The sequence below is a fragment of the Lissotriton helveticus genome, chromosome 2_1 (genome assembly GCF_964261635.1).
Source record: "Lissotriton helveticus chromosome 2_1, aLisHel1.1, whole genome shotgun sequence".
In the NCBI taxonomy this organism is placed as follows: Eukaryota; Metazoa; Chordata; class Amphibia; order Caudata; family Salamandridae; genus Lissotriton; species Lissotriton helveticus.
The window spans coordinates 229281380-229293927 of record NC_136059.1 but is presented as its reverse complement, the minus strand read 5'-3'; positions in this window follow the sequence as shown (position 1 = coordinate 229293927).

Here is a 12548-nt window from a genome sequence, read left to right as displayed (position 1 = left end):
TACCGGTGAGCGCTCGGAGCGCGCCTATAGATATATATGTGTTTTTGAAGTTAATTTTAGAAAAAAACACTGGAGCAATTTTCACCAAATATAGCAAAGGCACATCTGCGTACCAGTCCCTACAATTTTGCAAAGTTTGGCGTAATTCCGTTCAGCGGTTTGGGCTGTAGCCGTGTCAGAACGTCCTACGGAAATTAACATGGGGAAAACACGTTTTGGGACCCCCCTTTTTTCTCAGCCTTCACTTCAAGAATCCACCCAAAACTTTCAGGGAAAGATCGGAGCGGAGCTGGCCAAAATTTTGGAAAATTACACGCAAATTCCTCAACCGGCGCCAGAGTTATTCCCAATAGAATGTTGCAGATTTCCTATGGAAGCTAGGTCCTAACTATAACTACCTACTGGCGTCCGCCAGTAGGTAATATACATATATATATATATTCACTGAAAAAACCATAGGTTATAGACCATATATAGTTAGGAATTAGCATTTAAAAAACCTTATTTTATTCACACAAAACCATTGAAATTCCATATATAGTTAGTTGCACTAACTATATATCGCGCACCCGCAATCCACTGCTGATGATGTCACATATTACATCATTCATGACATGGTCAGTGACATCACTGATGACATCACTGATGACATCACTGATGACATCTCAAATGACATCACTGATGACAACATCCAGTGATTATGTGTTCTGTAAAGTTTAAATATGTTTTACATATTGAAGAATGAGTGGATGTATAAGTGTCTGAATGAAGGTTTTAGTAGGTGCGTGATTGACTGTATGAGTGAGTGATTAAATGTGTCTTACTAAATGCACGGGTTAGTGACTAAACTGTCTGAAAGTGTGCATCAGCATGTCTGTTGTTGTGCAAGCTGCTGCATGTGTTGATCAGTAGCTATATAAGTAGCTATATGGGTTATTGATTGGTTGCACAAGTATTTGTATGGGAGACTGAGTGTGTGTATGGCTGGCTGGGAGGTGTGTGACTCTGTGCAGATCAATGTGTACTTGTATCAGTGATTCTATAAGAGAGTAAGTATGTGTTAGTATATGTTTGAAAATGTAAGGTACTCTATGTTTAACTGTGTAGATTAGAAAATGGAACTGTGATTGATTCTTTACAGGACTGACTAGGTGTGTGAGTAACTCCATGGATGAGTGGCAGAGTGTGAGTGTCTGTATAGGTGTATGAGTGCATATGATAGTGTTCTAAAGATGAGTGATTGTATGTATGAATGATTGTATGGGTGAATGAGTGAATGTGTGTGTAGACGTAGGAATCAGTGAGTGCGTATGTAGTAACTAGTATTGGTGTGTCAATGGTTTCAAAAATTATACTCTGTATTTAACACTGGGTGTAACAGAGGTTATATTAAAGTGTGAGGAGATGCATTGTATTGTCACATTAATGATATCATCATTGATGTGACCATTGATGTCAAATGAGATATCATCAGTGATGTCATTTGAGATGTCATCAGTGATGTCATCAGTGATGTCACTGACCATGTCATGAATGATGTAATATGTGACATCATCAGCAGTGGATTGCGGGTGCGCGATATATAGTTAGTGCAACTAACTATATATGGAATTTCAATGGTTTGTGTGAGTAAAATAAGGTTTTCTAAATGCTAATTCCTAACTATATATGGTCTATAACCTATGGTTTTTTCAGTGAATTTTCAAGGTTTTGTAAATGCTAATTCCTAACTATATATGGTCTATAACCTATGGTTTTTTCTGTGAATTTCATTGGTTTTTTAACAGCTAATATCTGTAGCTGTAAAATGTATTCTTCTTTAAATCCAAAAATATATTTTATATGTTTATGAATAATTTTTTTTTTTTATATTTTTTTTCTACGTTCCCGCTTCGCGAATCGGGAAGCTTCCCGTTAGCTGACCTTGATGCCGCGAAATAGACCGCGAGCCGGTAAACGTTTCTTTACCGCAAGTGCCGCGTTAGAAAACAACATCGTGACGCCTCCCGTCCGCATGACGTTCCACGTTGTCGCGTGATACGTCATATGACGTGCTACGTTAGCGAACTGGTACGCGAAGCGAGTCGCAAAGCGCAGGTTTCTGGAAGCAAACCGTGAGGCCCTGCAAAGCGCTTAACGTAAACACAGCAAGTCATGTGACTTGGTAATAACACTTTTCATTGGTTCATTTCACTTTTGGTTTCCTAATGATGTAAGACTAGGTCATATAATCTAAAATGAACACTTTTGATTGGTTGAGAACTCTTGTTTTTCCCAAATGATGAAAATCCCTCCTTCTTTCCTCACTCTGACTTTCATCATTGTGAGAGAAAGACCCTTTGTGATCACTGAGCAATGGCTTCTTTAGTAGCTTCAGCTGGTGCTTCCCCACCACCTCCACCACATCCAAGGAAGAGTGGACCACCTGCTCAAGTTATAATTCAACAAGAAGAAGAAGAAGAGGAACAGGACGACGAGCACGAAGAGAGGCAGTTTTTGCCTGAGCAGCCCAAGACGTCTCACCGGAAAGAAAACTTCATTTGGCAATTTTTTAAAATTCCCAAAGGTCAGAAAAAAGTAAATGCAAGATACGTAACTTGCCTTATATGTCAAGATAGACTGTCCAGAGGAACCGAGAAAAAATACAGTTTCGGAAACTACACAATGCATCGCCATATGACTAGGTGGCATCCTAACAACTACAGTGCTGCACAGTTTCGGAACGACCTAGATAATCTCCCTATTATGGCCAGAAGATCTGTTGTACCGGAAGTAACGGGACCAGAGGGCAGGGAGATGGTGCCAAATATACAAATGAAATTTGGTGAAGTAAAACACATCTGCGTATTTTGCGATGGATTCATTTCCTACGGAGAAAGAAGCATCACTCTGATCAACAGAGCTATTGACTATCATATGCAAGTTTGTACGAAACGCCCAAAATAATAAATACTTCTTTTTTTGTTTTGTTGCTCCTGTTGAGCCCTTTACAATGAATCGTTTTCATTGCCCCCTCCAAGAAAAACCCAAAAAAATATAAAACTGTTCAGAAAAATTCAAAAAAAGTAAAAAAATGTTCCGAAAAATAATAAAAAAAATATAAAACAACAAAAACAATTAAAAAAAAAGTTCTTTTCAGAACTACCTCCCCGTTATTAAAAAATTGGTACAATATTTGGAACTGTGCCAACCTCTATTTCTCTTAGTTCGCTTCCCAGTTCGCTCGCCGGTACGCGAACCGGAAGCGAACCAAAAACAGTAAGTATAAGGGAAGGAAACAGACACTTATGTTAAAAGAAAGACAGCTATAGGGGAGTAAACTAGAGATACTATTACCCGTAATCCACTGCTGATGATGTCACATATTACATCATTCATGACATGCTCAGTGACATCATCAGCAGAGGATTGCGGGTTTTTTGGCAACGTGCCTTATCCACGGTTTAATAACGCTGCCTTTTGCTTTATATAAGTTTTCAAATTGTATGAAATATATACCAATAGGTCGTTATGAACCTTTAGGTAGTGCTTTTCTTCATGAGGTCTGGTCGCTTCCATACACATACAGATGTTTCAAAGATGATCAAGAAGTTTATCTGAATGGAGAGGAATGCACTGAGACGCCAGATCATTCACTAATGTGTAGGCACATACAGTTACACGGTTCATGCAACAAACACCGACCAAATATGGCTTGCGTGTTGCAAGGCACGCCAGTTCCTGCTATCATCCCCACGTTCAAGTTGTTGGAAAATGGTAGTTATTTGATGCTCAATAATGAAGATTGTTCTGAGTTAATTAAAAGTATTCCTTTTATCGTAACAGTAAGTGAACGGGTTATTTGCTGCAGAAATGTTCTATTTCCTCCCACACATGAACATAGGGAGTTTTCAATCTGGCCACAAATACCAACCTTGGGACAGATTTCAACGGCATGGCAAGAATAAGAGCTCTTTTGTCTCAGAGAGAGGTGGCCTTGAGTTCGGCCCGTGAAACTTTCGTGCTTCACATAGCGAACACCCGTACAGAGGTGCAGACCCTTTTCAATTAAGATTTGCCTTTCAATTTCAGCAAGATCGTTCCGACTATCTTTAACCCATCCTCCACAAAGGCCCTGGCGCACTTTTTTAAAGTTGTTACCAGTGGTCTCGTGACTTCATTTGAGAAAATCTTTGGAGTCATCCCTGCTTCCTTTCATTATATTTTCTCCACTCTGCTTCGTGGATTGGCATTTTTACTTGCATTACCAGCGGACGCTCTTGTGCTTTTTTACATTTTTAAATATGGATGTCCCTCCTATGCAACCTCCCACCCTGCAGATGCTGACACTGTTCCGCAATCGCATGCTAGAATATTATGGCACAATGCCGTTGGCGATATTAAGCACGGCATATGGATTATCTTTTCGATTCTCCTACTTCACCTGTGTCCCGCCTGTATTTCACTGCCTGACCTGTGATTTCGATTGGGCCATTGATTTGTGTCTCTGCGGACCGGTTTCTCCTGACGTCGACTTTAATCAGCTGATGACTCCTATCATTACTCACGAGTTGGTTTGTCCTGGCGAAAGGATTATGGCTGTGGCATTGATGCATGGACTACTTGGTCCCTGGAATTTACTGGCGGCAGCACAGTCTTTCTTGGAACAGAGCTTTCTTGAAAACCCACCGAGCTGTCCTCTGATGGTGATAGAGGATCCGGTGCTGGGAGAGCACGTATGTTCTTTTCCGCTTTTAAATTGGATGGCTGAACTGTTTTCAGATGAAGACGGTGACTTCCTATTGGAGGCTGTTGCAGCTTATTTTGCATACACAGTTATGTCATAGACCTTTTTCATGTTTGATATGCTGAGTACTAGCATTTCATTGACAATTCATTGACTTATTTGTCAAGTTTTTATTATTTACCTTGCCTATTGGCTTAAGACTCGATAAAGTACTTGGCTGTTTTATTTTTCTTTAGCATTAAATTTTCCTAGTTTTTAATGCTTTACCTTGCGGACCGTCCACATATAAACTTGCAATCTACTCTCATGAGATGGCACTTCTATTATCTTATTCAGTTCGTTTCCGGATCATGGGGAAGTGTCATCTAGGTCCTGGATATCTTTACACCGTGTTAAGTTAGCATGGGCTCATTACTGGTTTAAACGCCATTTTTCCTTTTTTGCAACTTCTGCACACGACACTTAGTTGTTGCTTTAGCTTTCCACCTAGTAGTTCATCGTGGTTTACATGAGAATAATATGTTATTGCTCTACTATCTGCTTTGCTTGTTAAACTATATCTGTACAGCGAGTGCTAAAGTTTCAAGAACAACACGATACAGAATTGTTATGAGGTCTGATCTCCACGACTTCATACTCATAACATAAGTGCAACTTCTGCCAATTCTGGGCATGAGGCGGGTTTTATATTGCTTTGCCGAACACACATACACAACAGTTGATGCGGTTCACATGAAGAGAGAGCTGGTGTATGCTGATGTGATTCCTTCAAATCTAAGACACTAAAGTAGGGGCACGCCCTAAACCAACACAAAGAGACCTTCTTAGCAAATAATATAATATGTGTATTAGGGAGGGTGAGATATAAGCAGCCGCGGGCCGTGGAGGGAGTTACGGTGAGGCAGGGAGGCGGGGAGGGGGAGAAGCAGGGTGGAGCCCTCTCTACCTTGCCCCGCCCCCTCCCCGCCTCCCTGCCCCACCGTAACTCCCTCCACGGCCCGCGGCTGCTTATAAGTGTTGCTAACTCTTATTCATTTACAGCATGTTAACATACTGTCACCATTCGCTTTTTATGTACTAGTAACTATGCTGGTAATTTTGCTACTGATAATATGTGTACTTGTATTCTCCACCCTGCTTCTCCCCCTCCCCGCCTCCCTGCCTCACCGTAACTCCCTCCACGGCCCGCGGCTGCTTATAAGTGTTGCTAACTCTTATTCATTTACAGCATGTTAACATACTGTCACCATTCGCTTTTTATGTACTACTGACTATGCTGGTAATTTTGCTACTGATAATATGTGTACTTGTATAATCTAAGATACTACGCCTCAGAAGACGGCATTAGTAAATAAACATTTCAAATACACATGTGTTCTTCTTAACTCCATGTTCTGGTTTCTAAGAAATATATAACGACCGACTGTTCATGAGTTCCACGTATCCTGAGGTACTATAAGTTCATATTCTGGATTGTCTAAACATTGAGAGTTTGTTATATCCAATGTGACACTGTACCTAGCTTGCTAAGGAGTTTTTGATTACTAACGTGAGTTTTGGGACACCCTAATTCGCCGAGGTTCCAATCCTCTGTCCACAGTTCTGTGTGAGAACAGAAACCCTGCGACAGGGGCACCCCCGACCCTTGCTGGAGCTTCATCACACTTGCGATACAACTCCAGCAATGCGCCACCTTTACGGCACAGATACATCACGCATCTGTGCTGTTTTTGCCCCATGATGCGCCGCATTGTAAATGCAGCACACCATAGGTGACGGAACAGCGGCACAGAATGACTAACACATCCCTGGTGATGCGCCAGTCATCATAAATGTATCCCTATGCTTCTTATCTTGTTAGAGATGAACCGCCATATGTATCATCAAAGTTTTTTGCATTTCCTAAATAGCGAACTTTAAGGAATAAATAGCGATTCTTTACCATTCCTAGTTTGCGATTAGCTATTTGCTAATTACAAATTACCCATTCATTTCCTTCATTTCCATAGGGCGGTTGGACTCACTTTTAGCTCGAACGGCTGAATGGATTTGCACGAAACTTGGCAAAATTGTAGGGACTGGTAGCCCGATGTGCCTTTGCTATGTCTCAAGATATATGCTCCAGTGGTTTTTACGAAAATTAACTTTGAAAAATATATATTGGGCTACATTGGCCTATATATATGTTGGAGCCCAAATGTAGCCCAATGTAGCCCAATGAAGCCCAATGTAGCCCAATGTAGCCCAAAGATGGCCGCCAGACACACAAAAAAACAAATGTAGCCCAAATATCAGCCAGATGTAGCCCAACTATAGCCCAGTGACAGAATGACCAATCCGCTTCGCAAACCTCCGTTACGCGAAGCGGAGCGCTGTTACAGATATATATCTTTTTTTGAACGTTAATTTCTCAAAATCCACTGGAGCACATATATTGAGACCTAGCAAAGGCACATCGGGCTACCAGTCCCTACAATTTTGCCAAGTTTCGTGCAAATCCATTCAGCCGTTCGATTATTATTATTATTATTTTTTTTTGCCCCGCGGGGCCCTTTTAAAACCTCCACATCAAACCTAGGGGGTCAGCGATGATCTACTATTCCCCCTTATGGTCATTTGCCCCTTCGCTTTGGCCTCCTCTTGTCTCTCGATCCTACCGAGAGACAAGATGGCGGCCGCTACGGACTGTTTGGAATGTTGACAGACGCCAGAGAACCAATCAGCTTCGCTTCACAAAGCTCCGTTGCGCGAAAAGTACGCGTCCTGGGCCGCTGCCCGGTCCGCTGTTACAGATATATATCTTTTTTTAAACGTTAATTTCTCAAAATCCACTGGAGCACATATATTGAGACCTACAAAAGGCACATCGGGCTACCAGTCCCTACAATTTTGCCAAGTTTCGTGCAAATCCATTCAGCCCTTCGGGCTAAAAGTGAGGCCAACCGCCCTATGGAAAACTCAATGTTAAAAACACGTTTTGGGACCCCCCTTTTTTCTCGGCCCCCACTGGACGAACCCCCCCCAAATTTTCAAGGGCTGCTCAGAAACAAAATGTGCCATTTTCCTGAAAATTTCAGCCAATTCCATCCACAAACGCCAAAGTTATTAGACATAGAATTTTCAAAAACCCATAGAGAAAAAATCCTAACTATATATACCTACTGGCGACCGCCAGTAGGTAATATATATATATATATATATATATATATATGTATATATATATATATATAAAAGAGACAAAGGAGAGGAGGTGAGGGATACAGGAGGAGCGCAAGGCGGGCCAACAAAAAGAGCGTTGCGCTCGAACACGAAGAAATAATTGAAAGATCAATTGATAATGCAACAATCATTAACTTGGGTTCTGTGGAGATAACAGAGGATAAAAAAACAATATTAAAATTGGGACTATCCTACTGTGACAATAATGAATTTAATTATCCAAACAGCAGAATGGACCTATATTGATACATCCGAAAACTCAAGTTATCTAAGCTGCATTCGGGACAGCATACTGATATTCCCCAAAGTGAAGAATAAACTCCTACCACCAATAGTGATACAATCTGTTTGAATGTCAATGACATACTGGCCTTAGAAGACACGATTACAATGCTCGATGACACAAATCATACCGAAAGGAAGGATCTAGCTGGAATAGGATCTGCTTTGGACAAAAGCGAACATACACCTTTTAAAGCACCATCCAGGTTTCTACCTCAAACTGTAATGTGGATATTTTCGGAGAGAATGTGACTCGGGATCTAAAAAATCTATATACTATGGAGAATCAAATCAAACGTAAATTAGATCCCAAGAAAGCTTTATTTCACAAGACAGTGAAAAAACTACAGGATGAAGATGGACTCCTAATAAAACCCTCGGACAAAGGGGGGAATGTTGTTTTGTGGGGGAGAGAGCAGTATGCAAAAGAAGCTCTTAGCCAACTGCAGGACTGCAGATGCTATAGTAGAATCAGTCCTAAAGAGTATGAGAAAGTAATAATAGACTTCTTTGGAAGACTAGATACCTGGAGGGACGAAGGGCTGCTAAACTGGGATGAACATAAATTCATTAAAAGAGAGAAACCGATAATCCCAGTATTTTACATGCTCCCTTAAAATACATAAAAATCCCACTAGTCCACCAGGGAGACCTATTATTTCATCCTGTGGTAGTTTATTTGAAAATGCTTCTCGTTACATGGATTATTTTCTTAACCCAATAGCTAGATCACTCCCGTCTTACATCAAAGATTCAACTGATATTTTTAAATGCATTTTTGACATCCATTGAGATAATGAAACCGTGGTCTTGCTGACACTAGATATATCTACACTATATACTAGTATCAGACACGTAGATGGATTGCGAGCGAGTGAATAATATCTTAATAGAAGACCAGCTCGATTTGCCACCCAAAATAAAATGATTTTGGAGCTTATGGAGTGGAGTCACTGAAAATATTTTTCTCTTTGGTGATGATCTCTTCCTGCAGGAACGGGGGACCGCGATGGGCACCTGTTTCGCCCCCAGTTATGCCAACTTACATCTCGGCTGGTGGGGGGTTTGGGTGCTTGGGGGCGGGCCCCTCGACCAGTGGACTGAACATGTCCTGTTGTGGGTTAGGTTTATCGATGACGTCTTCGTGCTGTGGCAGGGCACGGAGGCGGACATCGAATTGTTCATTAATGACCTCAATCAAAACTCCATAAATCTAGAGTTTGTAGGTCATCACAGCAAAACCACAATAGACTTCTTAGACATTAGAATCAGACCACTTAAAGATAAATTGGAAACAACTGTTTTTCGTAAGGCTACTGCTGGAAATTCAGTTATCCATGCAGACAGCGCTCATCCCGCCGCATTGATTAGAAGTATCCCCTTTGGGGAATACTATAGAGCTAGGAGAACATGCAGCAATGAGGAAGAGTTTGACAAGGTTGAAAAAGAAATGACCCAAAGATTTATCCAAAGGGGTTACAAACCAGGTATTTTGAAGGGGGCATCCATGAAAGCTAAAAATCTGATGCGACATATGATATTGTTTGAATCCTCAAGAACTAAAAAACAGCAGGAACAGTATAAACATCAGGGGAACCAGGATAACTCTAGGTTTATAACCACATTTAATACAAAACATAAAGAAATTAGTTCCATCATGAAAAAACACTGGCACCTTGTAAAAAACTATCCGGTGCTAGGTCCTAGAGTGAAAAAGAATCCTGAGGTTACATATAGGAAATCTAAATCGCTCAAAGATTTGATCATTAGAAGCGAATTTACTGAGAAAAAGAAGGGTACCTCTAACTGGTTAAAACAAAAACCTGGTTTTAAAAAATTTACTAAATGTAAGGCATGCCAACATGGCATGAACAGGACCGACTTTAAAACATTTTTTAACAAAACTGTTACCATCAGAAGTTTTATGACCTGCAAGAGCAATTTTGTTGTGTATCTGTTACAATGTTCATGCCCAAAAGTATATATAGGTAGTACCACTCTACCTGTCCATCAACGAATCCTTCAACATAGGCGAGCGATTGTCAACCAAGACAGAACGTATCCGATTGCGAGGCATTTTGAGTCCCATCATCAAAGCAATCCTGCGAGCCTGCAATATACCTGTATAGCAGAAGTCCCCAAGAGAAAGAGAGGGGGGGACAGGGAAATGGAACTCCGGAAGTTAGAGACATATTTTATTCTGGAATTTAATTGCATACAACCGCCTGGGCTCAATGTAGATGAGGATTTATATACATGTCTGTCTTGAAAAATACAAAGAATATGATGAAGAGTTGAGATTAGGAGAATCTGCACCCGTAATCATGAATTGATTATGTTTTTAAGTAAGATTTTTTTTTTTTAACAGTGATAGTATTTTTTGATACATGTAAGAATTGGACCAATGTTACTAAGATAGTTCTTGGCAATCTAGGAATTAATATGCATCTACACTTTTTGCACTGTAATGAAACGGAACTTAGAAAGGGTAAAGAATGGAAATGTTTAGAAAAAAAAGGTATCTAGTTTACATAAGCACTTGCACTTTATTTATCAATAGAGTACTGTATTTGAAATTGTTTACATTGAAAAGAGTGAAATGTTTACATTGAAAAATTATCATTGTTTACATAAGCACAAGCACTTTTTTATGTGTCAAAGGTGATTTAAGATGTGTGTGAATCCTTTCTTAATTGACATGAATTTATTCTCGGTATAGAGACTATGGGAAATGTTGTCGATTTGTTTTTTCGTTTCATAATGAACTGTTTTTTTAATTTTAAATAATGAAGGATGTAAATAATGTAAGAACCAATAATTAATAGAAACAGGCACTTGCCGCCATATTCGCAAAGATTGTGAACTCTCCAAAGCGCTTGCACTTTGTTTTTAGAATGGACACGTACTGCAATTTGTGTCTATTCTAAAGTATAAAATTGAGGAAGTAATATTCCCAATTAATGTATAGGGTTAAGGATTTCTAATTAATTCTAACCAGATTAGTGCTAAGAGAAGTACTGTAAATCAAGTTCGGTTGTGGTAAAAAAGAATTGTGATTGCTTTGAAGTAACACATTTAAATATGGCCGCCACACTCCATGAGATTGCGATTCACTTGTAAACACTGTGTCCATTGTTGATTTCCACTATCACTGTGAAATGTCTTTTAACGTGAAAAAAATGGTGGTCAAACATTGTGAACAATGGAGCTTGACTCCCGAAACGCAATGATGTGAGCTTGTCATTTTTAAAAAAAAAACGAGGACTTTTAATCCTACCTTGGAGTGCCGGATGGTTGTCTGTTTCCCTTTGGATAATCTCATATTCAATATATATATATATATATATATATATATATATATATATATATATATATATATATATATATATATATATATATATCTATTAGTTATAGTTAGGACCTAGTTTCCATAGGAAATCCGCAACATTCTATTGGGAGTAACTTTGGACCTGGTGGATGAATGTTTGCGAATTTCTCAAAGAAGATGGCTTGTTCCGCTCCGCTCATTTGTGAAAGTTTTGGGGGGATTGGTGAAGTGGGGGCTGAGATAAAAGGGGGGTCCCAAAACGTGTTTTTCCCATGTTATTTTCCATAGGACGTTTAGACACGGCTACAGCTCGAACGGCTGAATGGATTTATAAGAAATTTGGTAGAAAGGTAGAGTGTGGGTCGCAGATCACGCTTTTGTTTAAATGGTGTAAATCCGTTCAGTAGTTGCTGAGAAAATTAAAGTTGAAATCAGTTATATATCTGTAAGCGCGCATGGGTGCGCGCACTTATGCGGGTGTGCACGAGCAGCATTCTGATTTGCTGTTTAACGTCTGTCAACATTCGATTCGGAGGAAATCAGGAAGTGTTGTCCTCCATTTTGTTAGTGCGAGTGAATATATAATACAGAACAAAGGGTCAGTACATGGAAAGGGGAGAAGGTAGAGATTGTCTCGCCGGGTAGGTTTTCTAAGGGGGTGCAGTATGGACCCTGAATGCGAAAAGACCATTTTTTTTTGGGAGAAAACATTTGCGGGGTGCATGCATTTGGTCGCGCACCCCTATTTACAAGACTGTGAAAAACTATAGTGGTGAGAATGGAAAGGGAGCAGGGTGGAGAGTGTTTGATTTGGTAGGTTTCTTGAGGGGTTTATTAAGGATGAGGAAAGTCTAAAAGTAGCTTTTTATCGTAAATAAGTTACGAGGTGCGCGCACATAAAGAACATAAAGAAAGATGGAGATAAATTACAAGTTTGAGTGTTTAGATGTAAGGTGGCTCTTAAAAGAGCCCTTGTGTTAATTGAGTTTTTGT